We start from the raw sequence: 20,008 nt of genomic DNA on the forward strand, positions 1-20,008 counted from the left end.
CTACCCTCATCTCTTGAAATTAAAGTCTTTAAAATTCCCCTTTCCTTACCTGTATTCCTCCATCAGCAGAACACGTCCCTCTGGAATCAAGAAGCGCAAGCCAAATGTCTGCTGTTTGAGCTAATTTTTATACCCTAAACTGAGCTAAACTAACTATTTTCACATTCCAAACAGTCGAATCCTAGCTCTCCATTGGCTGGGCCACCTCATGCCACAGTAAATTGTGACATCTCCTACTTCATGTCCGGGCTTTTTCACTAGCCCATTGTTCATGCACGAAGTCCTGGCGACTCTTCCTTAGGTTGCTACATTTTGTAGCAAAGATGTTCAAGCAATACAAAATTTGTCACGTCTCTTCCTTTCAACCTTGAGCTTGTCACATTCCGAGCTTCCCGTGGCACATTAGCAAACCTCTCCACAGAGTCACTTTTGGCAGTTCTTTTCAAAACCTTTCAAAATAAGAGTTCATAGGCTTCTCATCTTTTTCAGAATAATTTTTTGCTTGTGGCATTTTCATCAATAGGCCTCTTTTCAGAAAGCGTCAATTTTCTGCGCCACCTTTTTCTTGCGTCACTTTTTATAGCATTATTTTTCTCTGCAGCCAACTCTAAGCTTCATTTGTAAAACTATTATATAAACAAATATAAAACATGAATTAATTAAGGAATTGACATTTGTTCTGTTACCCACCCACCTTTGCTAATTAATTAACCCATTAGTCTATATTACCTAGCAGAAGCAAACAAATAAAGCAGCGTTTGTATCTACCATTCTTCATTTAGTCCAGCAGGATTCTCCACATACATGTATAAAATAAAAAGTCACAACATAGACAAAAGCATATATAAAATAGGCACATGCCATTAATTGAACAGCCGCAATTAATATTGACAAGACAATAGACAAACAAAACAAGGTTAGTTAATTATTTTTAAAACGTACTTGCTGCAACATAGAGCACATAATGTTAAACCCGCATGTTTGTGAATGCAATTTTATTCTAGGTTGGTTAAATAACATGCAGCAAACATATTAGTTTTATTAAACATTATGGAAGTTTGACTTCACAAGCCTGAACAAAATATTGTTCATTAACCTGCTCCATCATTTACACGTGTGTGCAAATGTTTGGAAGATATCATATCAGCTTGTACGGAACATAAAATGTTTGTATGGTCCCGTGTACAATGGTTGACTGAAAAATCAGGTCTAATTAAGTCGTAGAACAGTTTTACTCATTCTGCGTAATCCAAAATGTATGCTCTGCCAAAATTTTAAAAAATCCTAAAATGGATTGTAATCTTTTCAGAGTTGTTGGAGGTTGGAGAAGTGCACATTTTTCAGAAAAAATGTGCTGCCCGGCTTTTGGCTTCACTTGACAACTCATTTCCCAGAAACAGGATAATGAGGTGGGCAATTTTAGATTTTTGAAATTAAATTTGTAGCCCAGGTGAGCGAACCCAAAGGGTTATGTGGTTCACTCTAGCCAAGTGTTCCATAAGCTCATAGTACGTCAGATAAATTTCATCTACATAGGACAATGCTTGCTCAGCTAAAGTTTCAAGTAACTCCGTTACCCTGGCTGAAAACAGCCCCGGGCTGTTCTTATACCATTGAGGTAAACGACAAAATTGATGCTGTGAACCTAGCACAGAAAATGCAGTCAAATATCTGCTTTCAAGCGCTATATTCTGGCAGAAAAATCAAGTCGATATATCTAGGGTTGTTTTGTATTTATTCTGCACACTGTTATTCTTAGCATGGCACTATGTGCATTTTGTAATACAAATATGAGTGTGGAAGTGTTCAAATGTCTATAGTCTAAGACGAGACAATCTGAATTGTCCGGTTTCAATAAGGAAACAAGGGATTATTCACAGGTGAAGCACAATTTTCTATCCACCTTGATACTCAAGTTGTTCTAGGATTTTCCTAACTTGCATTTTAGGTTCATGTTTTATTGGGTATTGTCTCTGAGGCTGAGGAACTGGTTTTAATGGTATTTCGTGATGAGGAGACTCATCTTCCCACACAACATGATAGTGGTAAAATGTAGGCGCTAGCACTAATGCCCACTCCTGCGTGTATGAATGTTTAACTGATTCTGGAACGAAGTCAGAGAAGGCAGGTTAAATACCCTTTTCTCCCAGTGGGCATTCCATTACGAACTCAGGAGGCCAATCCTTTTCAGGAAAAAGAAAGTCATAACCATGTATCGTGTTCTCCCAAAAGAGAGCCTTTATCTTCCCGGGTATGTCCCCCTCTATTTGGAGCATTATTTTGTATAAAAGATGTGGGATACTTACCCTTGTATCAAGCATTTCCACAGTGATATACTCATTCAGTGTTACAATCACCAGAAAATCCATCAAGTTCCGGTGACCTATTGCAACTTCTGCCACGCTGTCCCTCTACCTTCTTCTATTTGAATTGAGATTTTTGAGTCGTTTGTTTGTCCTCTTTCAGTATGTAATCTGAAGTGGGATGCGTTTCCCTTTTTGGCTTCACATGCTCTTCTAATCTGCACTCTGACCATCAACCTCTCTCAGAACCTCTACCAGATGAATCCTGAAAGGAACAAGAGGATTGTGTATCAGGCTAGGTCGCCCCCACGCTCCACTGCTGCCTGTTTTGCCGCCTTCCTGCTCTGTTTCTGCTGTGGGCGACCCAGCCGCCGCTGAGCTGCCCGCCCGCCCCAGACTCTTCCTGCCGCTGCCTCCCTGCGGCCCCGCCCCCCGCCAGCCCATTCGCCGCCCGCTCTCGCCACCCAGCTGACCCTCCCTCCCGGCTCCTTACTTAAGGGGACCGCGCTCACCTGCGAGGGAGTGACCGCCGAGCCTGTTCCAGGCTAGGTCGCCCACGCTTCACTGCTGCCTGTTTTTGCCGCCTTCCTGCTCTGTTTCTGCTTCGGGTGACCCAGCTGGCGCTGAGCCGCCCGCCCACCCCAGACTCTTCCCGCTGCTGCCTCCCTGCGGCCCCACCCCCACCAGCCCATTCGCCGCCCCGCTCCCGCCACCAGCTGACCCTCCCTCCTGGCTCCTTACTTATGACGCCCACGTGTACGCGCAGCGGGCGCGCCGATTATGCGCCGAAGGCGTGCCAAAGGCAAGCCTGTCTGCGCCCGTCCGCGCCCAGCACCAGGACCCCTTGCCCCCGCCGCTGCAAGACCACCCGACGGACCTACGACGCCGCCACCCTCAACGCACTCAATGCGGCCGAAACACCACCTGCTACCGAGCCACCCCGAAACGCACCCACGGATCCTTCACCTGCAAAGCCTGCCGCTTCACCTGCCTCCGAACCTGCACCGCACCCACCAAACCGAGCACCAGCAACAACCACCTCAAGTGCATCCTGCTCAACACTCGCTCCGTCCACAAACACACCGTGGAACTCTGGAACCTCCTCGACACAACTTCACCAGACGTCGCCTTCCTCACGGAAACCTGGATGACCGCCTCCTCAGCCCCCGACATCGCCATTGCCATCCCAAACGGGTACAAGATCACCAGGAGGGACCGCGTCAACCAGACCGGAGGAGGCATCGCCATCGTACACAAGAACACCATCCGCATCACGACCAACTCCGACGACACCCTCACCGCCGCTGAACACCTCCACTTCCAGATACACACCGACCCCAAGACGACCAACAGAGGCACCCTCATCTACAGACCCCCGGGACCACGCACACAATTCAGCGAAGACGTCGCAGACTTCATCAGCCCGCACGCCCTCCCCTCCGCTGACTACATCCTCCTAGGGGACTTCAACTTCCACCTGGAGAACAACAACGACACCAACACCACCACCCTGCTGGATAACCTCGCCAACCTCGGACTCAAGCAACTGGTGAACACTCCCACCCACTACGGCGGCCACACGCTTGACCCCATCTTCTCCTCCAGCAAGCACATCTCCTTCAGCCACTCCACCGGACTTCATTGGACGGACCACAGCTGCGTCCACTTCAGCTTCAGAAGAACCACGACCCACCACCACCCGCAACAGGTTCCTCGCAGGAGCTGGAACAAGATCACCGCCGACCAGCTCACCACCTCCCTCAGCCAGAACCCTCCCGCCAGCACAACAGACCCCAACGAAGCAGCCAACAACTTCACACAGTGGATCACCAACTGCGCAGACAACATCGCACCACTGAAGACCCCTCCCAGCAGACCCGGCAGCAAGAAAGCCTCCTGGTTCACCGACTAACTCAAGTACTCCAAGAAGAACTGCCGTACCCTCGAGAAAATCTGGAGCAACAACCAGACCACAGACAACATGACTGCCCTCAAGCACACCACCCGCAAACACCACCAGCTGATCCGCACCACCAAGAAGACAGCATTCAAGGAACAACTGGACAACAACGCCCACAACAGCAAGGAACTCTTCAGCATCGTCAAAGACCTCTCCAACCCCAGCGCCGGAAACAACGACATCACTCCCTCGCAAGACCTCTGTGACTCACTCTCCTCATTCTTCCACAGCAAGATCACCGACATACACAACAGCTTCGGCGCACAGACCACGCACCCAACCACCGAGCCAACGCCCCTCACCACCACCCTCCGCGCCTAGACTCCGGTCAGCACCGAAGACACCGCCCGCGTGATGAACACCATCCACTCCGGATTACCAACCGACCCCTGTCCCCACCACGTCTTCAACAAAGCCGACTCCATCATTGCACCCCAACTCCGGGACATCATCAACACCTCCTTCAACACCGCCACCTTCCCGGAGAGCTGGAAGCACGCCGAGCTCAGCGCCCACCTGAAGAAACCAACAGCGGACCCAACCGACCTCAAGAACTACCGTCCCATCTAGCTCCTCCCTTTTCCTGCCAAGGTCATCGAGAAGACTGTCAACAGTCAGCTTGCCGCCTTCCTCGAGACGAACGGATCCCTCGACCACTCGCAGTCCGGCTTCCGAGCAAACCACAGGACCGAGACCGCCCTCATCGCAGCCACAGATGACATCAGATCCCTGCTCGACAATGGGGAAACAGTGGCCCTCATCCTCCTGGACCTCTCCGCAGCGTTCGACACGGTCTGCCACCGCACCCTAGTGCAGCGCCTCAACAACATCGGAATCCAAGAGAAGACACTGGAATGGATCATCTCGTTCCTCGCCTGAAGAACCCAGAGGGTTCACCTCCCCCCCGTTCAGATCCGAGGCCACCGAAGTCATCTGCGGCGTACCACAAGGATCATCACTCAGCCCCACCCTCTTCAATGTCTACATGAGCCCCCTCGCAGCCATCGCACGCCAACACAACCTCAACATCATCTCCTACGCCGACGACACCCAGCTGATCCTCTCCCTCACCAACGACCCCACCACCGCCAGAACCAGCCTTCACGAAGGGATAAAAGACGTCGCAGAGTGGATGAAGAACAGCCGCTTGAAACTGAACTCAGACAAGACGGAAGTCCTCATCCTGGGATCATTGCCCTCCGCCTGGGACGACTCCTGGTGGCCCCCTGCCCTGGGCTCGGCTCCCAAGCCAACGGACCACGCACATAACCTGGGCTTCATCCTGGACTCCTCCCTCTCGATGACCAGACAAGTCAACGCCGTCTCGTCGTCGTGCTTCAACACCCTGCGTATGCTCCGAAAGATCTTCCGGTTGATCCCCACCGAAACCAGGAAGCCGGTCACCCAGGCACTCGTCACCAGCCGACTGGACTACGGAAACACCCTCTATGCCTGAACCACAGCCAAACTTCAGAAAAGACTCCAACGCATCCAGAACGCCTCCGCACGACTCATCCTGGACATCCCCCGACACAGCCACATCCCCGGACACCTGAGAGACCTGCACTGGCTCCCAGTCAACAAGAGGATCACGTTCAGACTCCTCACCCACGCACACAAGGCTCTCCACGATCTGGGCCCCAGGTGACTCAACAACCGCCTGACCTTCTACACTCCCACCCACCAGCTACGATCCACCAGCCTCGCCCTCGCCGCCGTTCCACGCATCCGCAGAGCCACCACCGGAGGAAGATCCTTCTCCTACCTGGCAGCCAAGACATGGAACTCCCTCCCCTTCCACCTCCGACTGACCCAGGATCACCTTTCCTTCAGGAAGCAACTCAAGACCTGGCTCTTCATTCAAGCAGTAGCAGACCCCCCCCCAGTGCCTTGAGACCCCTCCGGGTGAGTAGCGCGCTTTACAAATGCCATGATTGATTGATTGATTGATTATCAGTATCCTGATACCTGTCAGGTATTTTAATGTTATAATTTCTCAGATTGTATTTTTTGTCAGTGGATTTCTGCTTAGGAGACCCACCCTGATTGTGTGTTATTTTGTTTAATTTTGTGTTTATTATATCATTTCTTCCTGGAAGAATTGGGTGCTTGCTTAGAATTATCCTTTTCAGAATTACTCTCAACTTTCTGGAGGAATCAGAAACTCCTGGTCGGCCAGAGATCTCCTGCTGCAACCAGATCATTTTCATTAAAAAAACGTACAATCATGCTTTCTCTGTGGCCGCTCCTAGAATATGGAACTCTCTCCCACCCGCCATCAGAAGAATCCCTTCTCTGTCACATTTCAAAAAGGATACCAAAACCTTCCTTATGGGTGAATTCCTCGTTTACATTTTGGCTTCAACTACCACTATGACCCTGATATACGTCTGGCTATTGCCTCCCTTCGGATTACCTAGTCACCCCACTAAGAAACCTGTTATGCGTTCTGCACCCCGGCACCTGCTAATGTGATTCTCAGTCTTTTTGCACAATCCTATAATTCCTGTAAAGCACTGTGATACCCTAACGGGTCAAGTTTGCGCTCTATAAAACACAAAAATAAATAAATAAATAAATAATTGTGTTTTCCCAGATCTGGCTCCCAAATTAACTCTGTCTAACGTAGCATAGGTTTCCTCGATAAGTCTCAGTAATTCCTATTCCTGCTGTGCAGCAGTGAATTCCCTCAGGCATTGTTGTACAGCTGCTTCCCCTGTTATGTTACTTAACATAATGGTCGATACTGCAGAAAAATTTCCATCAGTTTCATCCCTAAGTTCAGGGCAGGTCTTGCCCCGTACTCATTCTGTAACTGTTTCGGTACATCAGGTAGAACTGCTATTGAAGGGGTACTATGAGTTCTGGTGTAGCCTGCAGTGCAAACTGTACACCAAGTGGCACAATCTTCACCAGAGGGGGCCAATCTCATTGACAATCAAATTGCTAATATTCTGTGTTTATTCTTTGGTTCCGTATGGGGACAAAAAACTTAATGCTGGCTTGTTTTCTGTGCAATCCAGAATGTAATTTGCTCCTGACTGGTGAGAACTTTTCCTATAATTGAGGGCTGATCCCCATAGCAATCAATTGATGTTGTGCAGCTTTAGCCATCTGCGCAGAGTTAAATGTTCTCATGCTGTGCTGTGTGAGATTTCTGTAAATCTTTACTAAAATCGTCATATAGTGTTGTTATTTCTGCTGCATCTAAATTGACAAGATTAGGATGTGGTGTAAGAGCAGCTAGGTCTGGCCAAGTCACTCATTCTTTACTGAGCGGACCCAGTCTCACATATTCTATGGCATGGGGGAGGGCGCCTTTAAAGTTTTTAAACCAATGTATATGTTTTTGGTAAGTTAACAGAATTTCCATGTCCACATATGGAAAATGTTCCCATGGTATCCCAAGACTAGAATACCTCTGTTCTGAATGCTTCGTGTGCCTCGACCACAAAGGTAACGTCACCACCCGTTGCCAGGAGGCCTTAATGTAATAATTTCTGAGTAATTGAATGTCTGCAATTTTCTGGAATATTTAAAGTAACTACATCGTTTCCACTGGCTCATCCATTTATGGGCATTGTGTGAAGAGAGTAGAATTTTATGGAGACAAATTTATAGAGATAGTGTTTGCACAATAAGGGAACATTTTATCCTACAAGCTTGAATAACCTACGGTCAATAAATAGGGTATACCTACTCAGCTGAGGCAGATTTTCCTTATCACCATGTACGTCTCCGGTTTGGAGTTTACTAGTATTCACTGAGTAAAGCACAACTGAAATACTCAGATAGACTGTTAAATTAGAGCCCAACCAACATTGGTGGTGCCATGTCGTGCAGTTCCCACTATTCCGTAGTACCTGCGTGTTTGGACAACATGAATTTTGGGCGAGGTGCCTAGACTGATTCCGGGCACCCCCGCAGGATGTGTTGGCCTAGAGACCAGCTGGCTCACAGTGCCATCCTAAGCCCCCAAACCTTACCAGGGAATGAATAGTTTCCGGCAACCACTGAACATGACAACCCTGACCCCCTCAGGAAACAGATTAGAACCTTTCGCTCAGTCACTCGTGCTTACTCGTGCGCAGATAAATATAAAGAATACACAGTGGGCTACTTTCAATATATTTATTGAACCAGTGTTATTCTTGTATGGAATACACGAGCTACGATAATCAGTAGACAGAAGATCAAAGTGATTACAAGCACCAAAATAGTAAATAGTAGGTACAGTTCTACCATGGTGCTAAAACAGTGTATATATGCAGGATTATAAACAAGGCAGCAATCAGGCGCAATCCTCGTATGCAAAGCCCTACTCTAAGTGTACCTAGAGTGTATGTAGGTGTAGAGCCAAGAATCTTCCCAAGGAATGATCCAACCCCATTACCTAGAGGGAGAGAATGAAGGACACCGTCTTGGTCACAAACTGGACACCCCTTAGGAGATGTCAGGCTGCTGCGTGGTGCAGTCTCAGCATGCAGGGATCCTCGGTGTCAGATGAAGTGCCTCCCCTGCTCGTCTATCGGGATGCTCATTATTTATAATAGAAATCAGCCTGGCTATGTACATTGTAGATTAGCGATATTATGAATATGTAGATAGCCCCGTCGCCCCGTGGATGAACATTTGTACATAGTGCGTAAAGAGGCCTTGTACATGCTGTTTGAGGCATCATGAAAATGATGTGCAAAGCTAGATGTGTAAGAAAATAGTTTCAGAGAAACTAATCCAACATTGTTGTCTTTTCAAATATTTGCAAAAGTTCAGGACAGAAATGTTTGATTGAGTAGCTGAGCGCTCTATAAAACCCCGGATAACATAACATAACATAACATAACATAACATAACAAGTGGACAATATCAAAAATGAGCAGCTTTGCTACATGGGCCTAACCCAGGAACGTAGCATAAGGTGTTATACTATTTATTGCTCCCTTTCCTCCTGTATCGGAGAATCAGACTAGATACAACTTGCACTCCACATAAGGTGGCATACCCTGTTGTGTCATTAACACTACAATGAGGTTAGGGTCAGACTAGACACAACTTGTTTACCTCTTAAGGTGGCAATACTCTTGGTGTGCTACTTACTCCTATACGGGTTGAGGCTCAGACAAGACACAACATGCCCCCAATACAGGACGAGCTTCACAGTGGAGGTATCATGCCGGAAGGCACCCCAGTTTGCAGTGACAAACAGTTGGAGACAGGCTCCGGAAGAAGTGTCGAGAAGTGGCCTTCAGCCTTGCCCTGTTTATCATACCCAGGCAAAGCTGTGATAGAGAATAGCCACACACAGCGAAGGTGATTACAAGCATCAAAATAGTAAATAGTAGGTACAGCTCTACCATGGTGCTAAAACAGTGTATATATGCAGGCGTGTAAACAAGGCTGCAATCAGGAGCAATCCTCGTATGCATAACCCTACCAAGTCAAAGACTCACCTTCAACCACTGCACCCAATGGCTCCAGCCCCCAGCAGTTTGACCACCTGGAGTACCATCACCTCTAAAGGCACCCTCAGGATCAGGAAGAGCATCCACTCCAGAGCCCCCTCAGATCCATGCCCTCACCACATCTTCAACAGAGCCTGCACCTCCATTGCACACGAGCTCTGCCACACCATCAACTGCTCCATTGAGTCCGCCACCTTCCCTGAAGACTGGAAACATGCAAAGATCAACCCCCCTGCTGAAGAAAACCTCTGCTGACCAGACGGACTGCTAGAGCTACATACCCAACTCTCTGCTCCCAGCCAAAGTCATCGAGAAAGCCATCAACAACCAACTCTCAGAGTTCATCAAAATGAACAACATCCTGGAACTCACCCAATCCGGCCTCTGAAGCAACCACAGCACCAAGACCACTCTCCTCACCACTACAGACGATATCCACACCCTATTCAACTGAGGCGAGACTGCTGCCCTCATCCTTCTGAACTTCTTGGCTGTCTTTGACACCGTCGCCCACCACAACCTCTGTGCAAGACTCCATGTCGCCAGCATCCGCAACAAAGCCCTAGAATGAATCCGCTTCTTCCTTATGGCTGAACGCAGAGAGTCAGACTTCTGCCGTTCAACTCAGAATGAACAGAGATCATCTGCGGAGTTCCTCAGGGATCCTCCCTGAGCCCCACCCTCTTCAATATCTACATGGCTCGGCTTGCAGCCATTGTCAGAAGCCACAGACTCACCATCGTCTCCAACGCCGATGACATCCAGCAGATTCTCTCCCTCACAGATGAACCCACAGCCGCCAAGAGCAACTTCCACAACGGAAGGCAGTCGACACATGGATGAAGGACAGCTTCCTCAAGCTTAACTCAGACTAGATGGAAGTCCTAATCCTGGGCTCTTCTCCCTCCACCTTGGATGGATCTTGGTGGCCCGCAGCTCTCGGACTCCCCCCGCACCCAAAGACCACGCATGAAACCTCAGCATCATCCTGTTACCGTTCATAATTTATGCACTACACTTAGGTTTTATTACTACATATTTTAACGCATATCCCATGCTTCTTAATGCAATTTTGAGTGCTATTCACTTATGAAAGAGGGTTCGGAGTTTCACTTTGTCCCTGAATCACTTAGTGGGAATGATAACAACCGGAAAACACTTCCTGCACAGCACTGCACAGTGGGCAGTGTATGAACACAGTTCAATGTGGTTTACATTTGTATTGGTGCCCTGAACTGAGTCCGTGCCCAGGGAGTTTGAAATTCAACCCTTACGGGTCATTGGAGGGTGGGGGCAAGACTGTGACACTTTAATTCTTGGAAGTTTGAACTTTCAAAGCATCACTCGACTACGCTTTCCCACACACACTAAAGGGTACATTGGTCTGTCCAGCCAATGAGCCATAAGTTAGAAAATACACTCTGCTGTGCATTAAAACGATATTTCAAGTCACCTCTGAGTTCCATGACCTTAACACGGAGCTCTGATTTGGCCTAGATTCCGACTGGCCCATTTGACATCATCCTGACAGCTCCCTGCACACATAAAAGGCACCGACAAACATCAGGGACCACACTGAACTTGTGGAGGTGTAGCATGAGTGTCCCCACTATTGAAAGACTCTCCAGTGTGCCATGACCCACCCCGAGAGCCGCAGTCTCCCATGGATTGCTCTGGCCACCGGATGCCGTGGCCGGGCGGCAGTGGTAGAGGGGGAGATATCGCAGAGACGGGCCTGGAGGGCTGCTGGTCTAGATAACACTGGTCAGGCACCCCCAGAAGGAGATGCCCACTAAGAGACGGGCATGGGCAAGAGGCGCAAGCCCTCTGGTCAATCTGCAGGCTGCGGGCCTGGGGTACATGCTGTGCAGCACCTCCCCAGCCACCACAACAGGGTGTACCATCCTCCTATCGCCCTCGGGGGCTACTATGCGAAACAGAGGACCTGATCATTGGAAGAGGCAAGGAAGGCTGAGCATGATGCTTTCCCATAGCATAGCTGGTGAACACAAATTGTTGCTGTCTTTCTCAGTGCAGACTAACACCTTGGGATGCGTTGAGAACACCTTAAGCGAGCCTGATGCCCTGAGCCGGCGGGACCGAGGAGGATATGGAGCATTCAGACCGGCGTGAAGGGTTCCACATGTGAGGACCTTCCCCCGTACTAGAAGACAGGGAAACAATCACCACTCCAGCACAGAACATTGGACTCCTTCATCGCATGGGTGAGCAACAGAGGGGGAAGAGTGAGGCGTCAAAGGGGAGATTCCTTATGCCTACCACGCAGGAGTGGCTGCTATGGCGGACGCATCCTAGTGAATAGAGGGTTGCGCACTGGGCCCTCACAGCACTTCAGATGTGGACCACTCTTAACTCGCTCCTGCACAAAGATGGTAAAAAAAACGACAGCCCAAGGGGGACATGGACAGTGGGGGGAAGGAACCTTTCCATCTTCTAATTGAACAAGAGGCACTACAGACCACTGCCCCACAGAGTTCACAAGCCCAGGGAGAGCACTTTGACAAACATTTGCGGGCAATCAAAGATGTGAAGGCTACACTCAGACATAAACTGGACACTCTGGGAATAGAGGTGGGGCTGCCTCGAGCTGACCAGGTCAACCTTACAGTCAGGCTGGAGACGTATGATTGTGTCTTGGTAGGAATGTGCCCTACACTGACCGAGATGCAGTCACACTTCAATGCCATGCAGGTGAAGGTCACAAAGCTGTGAGACAGGGTGGAAGATGCAGAGAGTCTTGAAGAAACAACATAAGATTGGTGGGACTCCCAGAGGGGGCCGAGCGACCTAACACGGAGCTCTTCTTAGAACAATGGCTTCTTGACACAGTACTTAGCAGTAAGAGATTGACCTTCTACTCAAAAGAAATGGTGCATAGGGTCCAAGGTAGAGCCTCGTACCCGGACTCCTTGCCGCGGCCAGTAGTGGCACAACTCTTCAACTACCGGGATCGCAACCACACTCTACAAGTGGCGAGTACCAGTTGCCCCTGAAAAATTGATAATAGCACAGGGAATATATATCCAGACTCTACGGCTGAAGTGGAATGCTTCTGGGGTTCCGTCACGCAAGCAGAAGCTGCTTCAACTGGGGCTAAAATACTCGCTTATTTTCCCAGAGAAACAGCAAGTAGTAGATGCAGATTCCGCACTAATCTTTGAAACACCGTGGATGCCTGGGAATGGATGAAGACAAAAGGGGTGCCCCAGGTCCCAAGCTGTACACTCCCACAACAAGACTGGCACAACCCCTGTTATAAGAGAGGGCTGCGTAGGTCTTCCTATAGCAAGCCTACAAATGGGCAAGCAGCACACAAACAAGCCAGGGTCATGGTGGAACTGGAATCTTGCAGCAGCCTCACCCCATCACTCACACTTCAGGTGGGAGCCTTGCTGCACGGGGAGTTGGCCCTCGCCTTGAAGAACATCCAAGCAGAACTGTGAACGGGCCCTGCTCTTGCCCTGATGACAGAGGACAAGGTGATATGACCCCGGAAACACCACTAGGACCCTGCGTTGACAGCCTTAGACTGAACATAGTGAAGGAAAGCACAGGTGCTCTTGATGTGCAGAAGGGAGGGTGAGAAATGGGGTTACATGATGGCTTGAACTTCGATAGAACTAACGCCCTACAAAGCCAGTGTCGGTGTGGTCATCAAGGTTGCCATCCATGGTAGATGCATGGATCTTGTGCTGGGTAAGCACTGTGCTGCAGCGGTTCCAATGGCCTCCTCTTCTGTTGGCTCAGCAGATCTGTGGGGTGTCTGCAAGTCAGAGGATAGCTGATCAAAGCTGTCTGGACGGTTAGTGGAAGGTCAGGCATTTGTTGAAGTATGCTGGTCCTTCGTTGTGCAAGGCCATGTAGGCATGACTCATCATCTTGAACTGGCATCTCTTCTGAATCAGGAGCCAGTGTAGTTTCTTGAGATGGGGTGTGACTTGGATCCTTCTGGGAGGGTGACTATGAGTCTTGCCGCTGAGTTCTGTATTATCTGGAGTCTATCCTGGAGGTTTGCAATGACTCTTACGCAGATTGTGTTTCCGGAGTCCAGTCTGCTAGTGATGAGGGCTTGCATGATGGTCCTTCTGGTGTTTGCCGGGAGCCATCTGAAGATCTTGTGGAGTCTGCAAAGGGTGTGGCAGCAGGTGGATGAGACTGCATTGACTTATTTCTTCATGGATAGCTTGCTATCCAGAATGATGTAGAGGTTATGGGCATGGTATGTTGATGGGGGTATGCCGTGCTCCATGGGACACCATGTGTCATTCCATGGTGAGGTGTTGTTCCCAAAAATGAGGACTTCCATCTTGTCTGTGTTGAGTTTTTGACAGGTGTACTTCATCCAAGCCCTTGATACAAGCCCTAGCAATGCCAAGTATATAAGGTGGGGACTTTAATTCTGCCCATAACACCTCCCTAGATAGATCCTTTCCCCACCACAAACCGAGAATGCAATCAGAATGACCCATGCATTGTGGACTGGCTTATACTTACCCAGATGTGAAACATCTGGTGACAGAGGAATCCTCGTACACGAGAATACTCGTTCTCACCAGTACACTAACTGCACACCAGAATCTGCTTGCTCCTATACAATCCCTCTGTGGCTTCCTTGGCCTTGTGATCTGAATGTCTAGGCCACACACTTTCGGACCACAACCACCTCAAAATGATGATTCAGTGGGGCAGACGACATGCACCAGTACCTACTAGGAGGCTGTATGCCCCGGCCCTACAGGACAGAGTCTTCTCTGATACTGAAGGTACACATGTCACCATCTTTGAGACGAACTAAGGGACTGCCTCTACGACAGTGATAGAGTGGGATACCTTTAAAGGTCTCACATAATGACTGTACATCAAGATGTAGCATGGTGTAAAACACGCCTTACAAGCCTAGAACCTCTCTCTTGAACAAACAATATGAACAACAGAAATATATTTGGGGTAGCTGCATGAAACTAGAACATAATCACCCCTCTCCAGAAGAAGTAAAGAGGGGCGGTGGTCAGACTAGGAACACTACACTATCAGATACTAGCATAGCTACTAAGGTCGCTGAACCCAAAGATCCCCAGAAAGGCCAGCAGATCCCCGGTGGGAGTGATATTGAATGTACAAGCAGATATAAATCAGGCTTTCCTGTAGTACCAGATGTCTGTATACCAGGCTGTGTTGGGAGGGCAAGCGCCCCAATTAGATGAGTATTTGAATAGACTGTCGATCCCCAGACTTAACCCCCTTCAGGAACATACACCAGATGAAACCCTGACCACTGAGGAAATTGGCTTCATGATTGACTAGATCGCGTGCAACAAAACTTCTGGGATGGACGGGTTCCCGGTGGACTTTTACTTCACCTACAGAGCAGCCCTCTCTCCAAACCTACTCCAAATGTACCAACAGGCCCGGCAGGAGGGCTCATTGCCGGGATCCCTATGGGAGGCTATGATATTTGTCCTGCCTAACCCCAACTGGGACCCCCTGGAGCTATGCTCCTACTGGTCACTGTACACCGACCACAAGATTTGCGGGAAGGTCCTGGCAAACAGGTTGCTCCCCTGCCTCTCTACATTGGCACCAAGACCAGAATGATTTCGTACCTGGGAAAAAAATGTGCCTAAACCTACGGCGCCTCTCCGGCTGATGGAAGAGAATCTTCAAGAATTTGCCTCCATACACAACACTCTCACTAGATATAGAGAAGGCCTTCGACACCCTGGAGTAGTTTTACTTAACGAAAGTGCTGATGTGCATGAAACTAGGTGCAGAAATACTGCACTGGATAAATCGCTGGCCCGCATCCGGACAGGCAGAGATCTCAGTTTCTTTTTAAGTATGTGGCAAAGATGCCCGCTGTCCATTACTTTCTCCCTAGTCATGGACCTGTTTGCTGGCTTGTTTCGTTCACAGGACCCAGCAGTCGGTATACCAAGTGGGCCAAATTGGGAGGTCATTTCACTGTATGCTGATGACACATTTGTGTACCTCAGGAATGTGCAGGTGTATCTACTGCAGGTGATGGAGGTTCTAGACGATTTTGGTAGGGATTCTGGACTGAGGCTAAATTGGACCAAATCCAGCTTATATCCCATGCGCAAACTCACAACTTAGAACAGGAAGTGCTGGGGTGGCACCATGACATCTTCAGGTACATAGAGGTGAACTTCCCACACCGACGAAGAACTTATACAGGGCAACTTAGGTGATGTCCAATGTTTGCAGCTCCCTGTCGTTTTGGGGCTCCCTGCCACTATCAACCCATGGGTAGAGTGGCAGTTGCAAAAATGCGGTTAATACATTTATACTGCTTCTCGACCCCTGTAGTTTAACCGCCCCGGCGCTTCTTCAGGAAATTGGACTCGGTTTCTGTTCTTATGGACTTCATCTGGGGAGCGGGCCACAAGAGAGTCACGCTTCGCAAACTTTACTCTACCTTGGAAAAGGCTGGGTGGATGTACATTTAAAAGACTGAAGAACTACAAACTACTGTGTGACTTGGAAGATGATTATTTCTCGTTACAGTTCTCACATTATCATCCGCACTAGAAGAAATGGGAGCCTGGGGTGTCTGATCACAGAAACTCATTTACATACAAAGGGGGGTGAAAGCACAACACAACTTGTTTATGTAAAAGTTTGTACATTGCACAGGGATTGTGATTCAGGTAACAGTGTGAGTATTGTATGACAACAGCGAGCAGTCTTAGTTGCTGAGATATAAATCTCTGATGGGTGCATCTTTAGCTTTTTCAACTGTTTAAGACTGAGAGGGTGGCAGTCTCAAATTCTTGTGGCACAGATACCAACAGCTTCCCTCATAATCTTTACTTTTTGCATCTACAGTTGGTGCAGATGCCACCTAAGAGAGTAACCTTAGTGTGCTTTCTGGAGTCAGCCTGCTTTGCTTTTCCCAAACTTTGGTCAGCAAAGGTAAATGTGTCTTCTACTCAAGTGTTCTTAGCTCGCTTTTGGTAACGTGGCTTGAGCAGTATGGCCTAAGGCGCACTTGAAGGTAAAGAAAAACAGTAGAAGTCACAAATTTCAATACAGTTTATTAAAAATAGATAAGGAACTTTAAGATTCAAACCAAGTTTAGATCAAAAAGAATATTTAATAATTATTCAGAAGCAAAATCTAAAGGAGGGATGTGAATTAAGCATTATTAATTAGCAAAACCACTGTCAAAACCAAACAAAAAGGTAAATGAATAAAAAACAAGCAGTTCCACTGAATCAATCAGGAAGTCACCTACAAAATTGTAGCTGACTTCGGTAGCTATGCTCGAGAGGACAAAGATAAGTTTAGTGTCTGGTGATGATTAACACTGGAATTTGAAGCAAGGTTTTTGGCTGAATCAGTCTCAGAAGGTGACGAGCTGCACAGAAGTGGCTTGAAGTGCAAAATTCCCTCAGAGTAGAGTTGGGCTATCAAGTTGAACCTGAATCACCTCCATCAAAATGTGTGAAACTTCAAGCAGTTACAACAGCTGCGAAGTCTTCTGAGCTTCCAAGTTATGGAGATGGTTCAAGGTTGATGATAAGAACCAATGCATGGAACGTGGCAGGCCTGTGGCATGGTTAAGGGGATAGCAGATTCCATTTGAAAAAAAAGAAGATGGAAAGAGGCCACTCGTGTGGATCTTTGTAGTACGAGGCTGTGTCCTTTTGGAACCGAATCCATTAGGACTCTTTAGGATGGGGCCAAGAGTGGTTTGCATATGGCTGGACTTGTCTGTAGTTACACAAAGACTAGAGTATGATGAGGCGGGATGTTGCTGAGATTAACTACCAGTCCATCCATCACCTTTAGCTTTTCTTAATGATCAGCCCTACGTGGCACAGACATGAACAGACGTTGGTCCCATAGAGACCTACGACAAAGGGACTCCTGCTGCAGCCCCCTGGTGAGGCTCATTAAGGCTGGAAACAGTTCAAGGTTACTTGGATTCCAGATCCTAGGGGCGTGATCTCAAAATTCAGGATCGAATGGCCTTTGTGGGTCAGTCATTGCTTATAAACACTCAGGGAACAAAACACACTGAATGGAATGAGGCCACAAATAGTTACAAAAGAATAAGGTTAATTCAAGCATTTCCATCCCTCGCTGTGTGCTTTTCTCAGTAGACAGTTTGTTGGACAGTCAATACAGTGGTGTCTTTGTGGCTGCTTCATGTAAATGTTTTCGATGCTGAAAGCTCCTCCTCAGGGGTTACAGTGAGCACCATTTATTCTCCCACATTGTCTCTCTTATGTAGAAAGGTTACATTTACAACTGAAGTTTTTGACACATTGAGAGCACGGATCATTTTCTTTCATGTTGTGGGTTATCTCTTCTTGAATCAAATTGAATCTCCAGCAGACGCCTCCCAGGCATTTAGAACAATGACAAGGTTTTTTCCAGGTAAGTTCTCGTGGTTGAGTGAGACCAGATTTCTGACAGAAACATTTCCAGCATTCAGAGAGCTAAGAAGGTCTTTCCCCAGTGTGAGTTCTTTCATGTCTAGTGAGATTCTTTTTCAGTCGGAAGCTTTTCTGGCATTCAGAGCACTGATACGGTTTATACCCAGTGTGGGTTATTTCATGTGCAATAAGGCTGGATTTATGACGGAAGCTTTTAAAGCATTCAGAGCACTGATAAGGTTTTTGTCCAGTGTGAGTTCTTTGATGTACAGTAAGGCTGGATTTATGACTGAAGCTTTTACAGCATTCAGAGCACTGATAAGGTTTTTGGCCAGTGTGAGTTTCCTGATGTTGAATCAGACTGCAACTAAAACTGAAGCTTTTTTGGCATCCAGGGCACTGATAAGGTTTTTGCCCAGTGTGGGTTCTTTCATGTGAAGTGAGATTGGATTTGCTACTGAAGCTTTTCCAGCATTCAGAGCACTGATATGGTTTAAGCCCAGTGTGGGTTCTTTCATGCACAGTAAGTTTAGATTTCTTTTTTAAACTTTTCCAGCATTCAGAGCACTGATAAGGAGTTTGTCCTGTGTGAGTTCTCTTGTGTATAATTAAATTGGATCTCTGATTGAACCTTTTCTGGCATTCAGAACACTGATACGGTTTGAGCCCAGTATGGATTCTCTCATGTTGAATTAAACTGGATTTGTCACAAAAACTTTTCTGGCATTCAGGGCACTGATACGGTTTGAGCCCAGTGTGGGTCCTTTCATGTCTAGTAAGGTTGGATTTCCGATTGAAGCTTTTCTGGCATTCAGAACACTGATAAGGTTTTTGTTCAGTGTGGGTTCTTTCATGTACAGTAAGGCTGGATTTGTGACTGAAGCCTTTCTGGCATTCAGAGCACTGATAAGGTTTATACCCAGTGTGGGTTCTTTCATGTACAGTAAGGCTGGATTTGTGACTGAAGCATTTACAGCATTCAGAGCATTGATAAGGTTTTTGTCCAGTGTGGGTTCTTGCGTGCATAGTGACACTATATTTCCAACTGAAGCTTTTACAGCATTCAGGGCACTGATAAGGTTTTTGTCCAGTGTGTGTTCTTTCATGTAAAGTGGGATTATATGTGTTACTGAAGCTTTTACAGCATTCAGGGCACTGATACGGTTTATGCCCAGTGTGGGTTCTTTCGTGTACTGTAAGGTTAGATTTGCGAGTGAAGCCTTTCTGGCCTTCTGGACACTGATAGGGTTTTTGTCCAGAGCTAGTTTTCTCATGTTTAGTGAGGTGGAATTCTTGACTAAAGCTGTTCTCACAGTCATTGCTCTTATTCGAGTTTTTTGTTTCTCCAAGTTGGGTTTGTTCCTGGATATATGCCATCTTAAGACTGAATCTGATTCCAGAGTCTGTTCTTGTTTGTGTTACACTCAGCATTAACTTCTAAACTACACTGCAGATGCTCTTCTTCACATTTGTATTCAACTAATTATATTTTTTACCTAGAGATCATTTTCCCACCTTTAAAGGCACCGATCTAACTTGTCTTATTAACTTTCACTGAGGAGCCCCTTGTATTGATTAAGAGGCCTCTCATGGATTCATTTTCTCCAAGTTATGCCCGGGTGAATTTGCTCTTGTTTAATTAGTCTCATTTAGTGATTCTAGTTTATCACATTTGATTTAGGGGTTTTAAAAGCACTGATAAGGTCTTTGGGCTTTAGTGTTTGCCTGGTAGCTATGTTTGTTCATACAAGTAATGACAGATGATTAGAGCATGCCAGGGTGGTTTATGAATTATCAACAGCGTAACACTGGCCCCTTTTATACTTTCAGTGCCAGTATATGCTTTTTTGCTCAGTGGCT

The 20,008-nt window shown here is 47.5% G+C and overlaps 1 pseudogene; it reads right to left on the bottom strand.

The window, feature by feature from the left end:
- Positions 1 to 17,995: 17,995 nt before the first annotated feature.
- LOC147737974 (uncharacterized) lies at positions 17,996 to 19,525 on the bottom strand (annotated as a pseudogene).
- Between the last annotated feature and the right edge of the window lie 483 nt (positions 19,526 to 20,008).

The sequence above is a fragment of the Lissotriton vulgaris genome, chromosome 1_1 (genome assembly GCF_964263255.1).
Source record: "Lissotriton vulgaris chromosome 1_1, aLisVul1.2, whole genome shotgun sequence".
In the NCBI taxonomy this organism is placed as follows: domain Eukaryota; kingdom Metazoa; phylum Chordata; class Amphibia; order Caudata; family Salamandridae; genus Lissotriton; species Lissotriton vulgaris.